Below are 6044 nucleotides of genomic sequence, written 5' to 3' on the forward strand. Positions count from 1 at the left end.
CCTGAAAAGAATGGGCTTGGATAGCTGTCCTTAACTAGATACCGAAACCTGGTCCTCCTTTTTGGAAATGGTAACTGCTTGCTGACCAACGGGGAACTGACCAACCGTCTTCACGAGCACACGAGAAATACTAGCATTTAAGGCAGAATCTGGCAAGACACGAGCAATACTTCCCACCAGAGTAGACCGTGGGTGACACGGTGGAGGTGAGATGCGTTCAACTTCTTTAAGCTTCTTTGTGAATAAGAAATCTTCTGCATTCTCTGGATGAAATCAACTAAGAGGGAAATCTTCTATCCAATGAGTAATCAAACCACAAAAAGCGCAGAAATCTGGGAGACGTTCATAAGAGAATTCCACTTCCCTATCACCAATTTCATCAAAATCAATAATGGTCTTTCGACAAAGAGGTCTATAAGCATTAAGCCAAACTCTAATTCGAAGAGTTCCATCAATGCAATCAAACGTCTCATCCTTTCCAACATCAAGATAACTACCCAAGGTGTCACCAACCAATTTAGCCGTAGTATCCGTCATTCTCGACCAAGGAACATTATGAACATGAACCCAGAAGGACACATGAGACATGTCAATATTATTTAGTGAAGAAGCTGGATCAACTCACTTCACAAGTAGTAGGTTCCCCACAAAGTTCCACAGTTCCCTGGCTAACACCAATTCTAGGTCCGATTCCATAACAAAACAGAAGAGGAACATATTCGCAGACACAGCCTTGACAGCCAAACCCTTTTCAAAGCACCAAAGGCCTAGCATAGTAATGATGAAATCCTCCCGTCTGAAACCTCTTCTAGTAGCGACTTTCACAGCAAGGCAGAATTGAAGATCTTTCCGAATCCCATCGAGGACTGATTCCGAGGCACAATACCAATACGTTCAATAGGATTCAGTAAAATTTTGAGGGAGAAAGGTTCACTGGACATGATGAAAGTCACAGAAACACAAAGTGAAATCACTACTAGAAATCTGTTCATTTACATCAAATCATTTAAATCGGTCATACTTGCCCACGATGTAAAAAAAGAAATCTAACATTGTTTTACGAAAATACCGATTTAAATGTATGTCATTAACATCAGTTCTTAAAATGACCGGTGTTAAAAATTTAGTTCGAAAATTTGCGGGAACCTATTTTTGCAAAAAGCGCCAAGTGTTTTAATGAATTCAAAGGCGCGGGGACGAAAACTTAAAATTTTCACACTTAGAAAAAAACAGAAGCACCCGGCCGGACCCCAAAACCAAAACACAAACCCTAGGCGGCCATACTCGAGCTCCTCCCAAAACTCGACTCAGTCGAACTCGCGGCCATTATTACCCTCATCGATCGCCTCCTTCATCCAGTCCTTCATCTTACGCGCCTCCCACTACGACAACGTCCGCTGCTGCCCTTCGTCAACTGTCGCTGCTGCCCTCCCCCTGCCAAACCAAGAATGTCGACGCCGACCAAGATGCCCTCACCACGCTCAAGCTCATCTGCAACCTTCTCGGCGTTATCCTAATTAACTCTCTGCTCCGCCGCGTTATCCTAATTACCTCTCTGCTCCGCCCTCTTTCGTCTTTCAGTTCTTTGAGCCCATAACTCCATCTCGATCTGATACCGCGATGATTACTCAGATCTCCTCCTCGTCTCCTCTTTCCATCACCTCCTTGAGCTATTTTCCTCTCTAGATCTACCAAATTCAGCAGAATACAATGTTAGGAATTGGATCTAATTAGTGGAACCCCAACTGGTCCAACCGACCTCCACACTTTGTTCTTTGTTTCTGGGTTTGCAGATTCCGGGTTCTTCCTGCTCTCTCTCTGTCTCTTTTGATTTTTATTTCTTTTTAGAGTCTCTGAAAGGTTTTCCAAAAACTTACAATCTTTTCTTGTGTTTCAGCATCTGCTTTGAGAGAGAGAAAGAGAATCAAGAGCCAATCGATTCATAGGAGTAAAGCCCAGGAAGTCGATTCTCCGCGATCGCCGGAGCAGATAAAGAAAATCGCATCAGATTTACAGGTTTCTGCAGAAAAAGTATATACTCCGAATTTGTTGCATTTCATGCTTTAATGGTTTTTCTTTTTGGATAGTAATTGGGGATTTTGCAGTTGAATCAGAAAATTGATCGGAAAATAAACAATGTTGCATTAGTTCAGTGGTGTTTGTATGCAATATTTAACTCAGAAGAATTCGTGTTTTAGTCAGCTGAGTAGTTCTATGTTTGAGTATGCTTACTTCATGGAATGTCCTTTTCTTGCATGATTTGGTTACCTAAAATATGTATTATAGCTTGTTCAGGGTGGTTCTACAACAGTCGAAGCAAAAAGCTTTAATCGTAGGAAGCAGTTATCTCCAGTTGTATTTTACGGGTCTCCACATGTTGTACCTCCAAAGCAACCATCAAGGTTGTTGCTGCGAGTGTTACGTGAGATACGTGTTGAACTGTTGATCTCACTGCACAGAAACGATTGAGCTCAAGGTATGTGTGTAGTTGTTCTTCCAGCTTTTACTGCTTTAAGACATTTTCTTCTGGCTTTTACAATTTGACTTGACCCTTGTTTTTAGTCTGTTTAGGAAGGAAGTATGGGCTACATTTCCAAGGCAGGAGGAAGCAATGCAGTTTGCCAAACGGCACGAGAATGTTCACGTTTTTAGTTATCAAGATCACTTTAGTGGACAAAGAAGGTTCCTTGTTTCAAGTTATGATGAGTTTTGGAGAAGGTTTGCCCTTTCTATGTGTTCTTCTACGAATATATGTACTTTATCGTTATCTGAGGTATTCTCTTCTTGATGTATTTGTACTGTTTGTCTTTAATTTCAGGTACAAAATTACGGAGTCCAAGTTTCGTCACCATTACGAAGTCATTCAGGAGGTGACAATTTTTCTTTCTTTTCATTAATAAAAGAAAGTGTGAGTACCATAGTCATCAACATTAGATGCTTTTTTAGGCTATGGTTCCTAAAATTTTGTATGCATTGTTGTCAGGGTTTACCATGCCACCTTTATTTTGACCTGGAGTTCAATAAGAAAGACAATGGAAACAGAAATGGAGATGAAATGGTTGATCTTTTAATATCAGTTGTTTTTGAAGCCTTGCTTGAAAAGTATTCTATTCAGGGGAACATGGAATGGATATTGGAACTTGATTCCTCTACTGAAGGTACAGTGCATGACTATCGCTTGGCTGGATATTCGTGAAATCTTATAAACAAATACTATAATTAGGCGTTATTAGGCGTTTGTTTTCCATGTTACAACATAAACGTATGTTATATATTGCAATTAGGTTCATTATTTGCTTGGTTTTTGAAACTCGTTGTTGTATTTGTGCCCCTGTGCAGCAAAGGTCTCTCGTCATTTAATTATTCGCATTCAGAAGACTGCTTTTAAGGACAACTCACATGTAGGTGCATTTGTCACCGAGGTATGTGTTGATGAAGATGACCAAAATTTTGTGCCACTTCTCTTCATTAATGGAAATTAATTGAGTCTGTAATTTATCATTATATTATGATCATTAATTCTCATTCTTTCCTTTTTTTTAATTTATATTTGCCAAGTAAAAATATAACAGAGATTATAAGCAAGAAGCAAATTCTACATTGCATATAGCCTCCTTTTCTAGTGATGAACAGATAGCTACTTCATTTACTATGGTTCTTTCATTTACTTTTCCCTATAGAAATACCAACTCTTGTCACTATATGATGACATATTATCAGATATGCTCACGGATATTAAGTGCAAAAGAGAGGGATTGAAGATTTGAGAATTTGTTTATTAGAAAAGATTCAAGCTCTGCAGACTTTAGTCACCTATTTGTGGACACTGCTGTGTATACCAGGAATCGTTGTTTTCGTTTAGCTCTATCATAAAAGGCAGGGAAGAATTCAGTGCTTCTACCTACTGGGCGCTTCAAAGCTAAGGACATGATGGTATGCTACCCACCCTTCTAAATGGTATCTGACACCTGGCCTTTTCTTACCAATGTTTTGATATCTAGTGCTTCTTTAACTATGATATATCTTATGATCAAAGTTATGGTTTCCAACAGCAGTCTGAAGAGGAGATGTTCATGGCGTCTTTGATCTGCAATTTGGAAGTTGATTGTGAGAAGCTTCTAGTCTGCAAATTTGATCTTGATTGTATAAAGACCCTGCATTTTGATACAGAGGTATATTAGAGTTCAGACGTTTACTTTTTAGTTTGATTACATGCCAAACTTCTCGAGTCTTGACATTTAGTTTGAGGACAATCTATAGCATTTTTATACTTCTTTAAGTCGCAATATATCGTATTGACTAGAGAAATTCTTTCTTATGCAGGTCAACCCTAGTTTTGGAAAATCTTACAGTTGGCCCCAAGAATTTGCATTGAATGGTTGCACCAGTGATGCTTCAGCAACATACTTCCTGGGGAAATCTCCATTTCCAGCTTTGGATGCATTTGTAGAATTTGTTGCTACAATTGGAAATGTCTCAGGTGCTAACTTGTAGCCTGCTTTAGAAATATTTGTTCTTCTTCTGTCAAATATATAACTTGCTGCAATTCTAGGTAAAATTCGCAGCTGGTATTGGTTCTCAGAGTTTGGACTCAACCATGACAGCATGTCAAGAAACAGATACTGTGAGCGAATTGGCAGACATCACAAAAGCAATCATGGTAAAGCCTATACATTGTATCTTATGCAATCATGATAAATTCTTCAAGAAACAGATACTATAGCATGCATATTCTAGTAAATGAACAGAATTCTAGTAGTGATATTAGCTTGTTTACCCAATCACTGTGCCTTATGTGTTGTTTATATATTACTAGTGGGCGGTAAAGACACGGAAGTCATATAGCCAAAATCAAATTGACGAGGTGCGCATTGAAGTGGCTGATTATATACAGAGTTTGATGTAGGACTGTGACTGCCAAGATGTTTTTTAAGTAAGGCTAGCTAGTTTTGGCTTTGAAGCAAAGCTTGGTGTGGAACTTTTGTACATTGTTGCTCATGTTTTTCCAAGCTTTGTTTTGTAAGTTTAGGGGTTTATTTTGGCCCATTATGTTGAATCATGAATTTGGCAAGAACATTAATGGAAAGCCCCTAATTTTTGATCATGAGAAATGCAATTTTTTTCCCAGCAATAGCTAAATGCAAACTTTTCACATCATGCTTGTCAAAATGAAGTGAAGTGTATTAAAGCATAATAAAACAGTAATGCCAAGGAAAACGAAGTCTGTTGAGAGATTAGAAATCAGTATCAAAAATGAAATCGATGTCCTATGATTATCAATATATCGAATTGTAACTCAAAATCGATGTAATCAAAACTACTGCACATCGATTTCTAATCACCAAACCGTAATCTTCAATGAACTAACACATCAGTTTGAATAAACATAGTCGACGTACATAATACCGTTGAACATCAGTTTACTTAATTGAAAACGGTGTTCAGTCTCAAAACAAACATCATTTCTGAATAAAAACACGATGTAGAATAAAGATACAGACATCGTTCCTAGGAAAATAATGTAGCAACCTACATGTAAAAATGGCCACGAACAAACAATACTCATGGGAACTGATGTCTACAAGTGTACTGGACATCGCTTCTGGAATAGAAATCGATGCAAATGTTCAAGTAGGTATTGTTCGACATATACTTTTTAAAGCATAAAATCTGAAAATATGAAGAATTAGACATACCTAACATACAAAAATATGATGATTATAACGATTATACATCGATTTGTTTTTTACAATCGATGTTGGTTGTTGTCTGGGACATCGGTTGAAAACGCGCTTATACTGATGTCTATCCTTTTCTCTACACCCACTAAGACATCTGTCGAAAATTAGTTTAACATCGGTCCAGAACCGATGTCTATGAACAAAATTCTAGTAGTGAATTGTCCACGAAGTGGACACTATCTCTCTAAAAAGAGAGAGAACGTGGGGGAGGGGGGAACACAGTTGGTTGTGTCAAAACACACTAAAACCGCTACAATAACTTCCATACGTTGTCGGAATAATGATACAAACCTGCATGAAAGT

General features: G+C 38.2%; 1 pseudogene; it reads left to right on the top strand.

Annotated features, from left to right (window-relative positions):
- The first annotated feature begins 586 nt into the window (after nucleotides 1-586).
- On the top strand, nucleotides 587-4695 carry LOC133711758 (uncharacterized; annotated as a pseudogene).
- The last annotated feature ends 1349 nt before the right edge of the window (nucleotides 4696-6044 follow it).

Source organism: Rosa rugosa, chromosome 5 (genome assembly GCF_958449725.1).
Source record: "Rosa rugosa chromosome 5, drRosRugo1.1, whole genome shotgun sequence".
NCBI lineage: Eukaryota > Viridiplantae > Streptophyta > Magnoliopsida > Rosales > Rosaceae > Rosa > Rosa rugosa.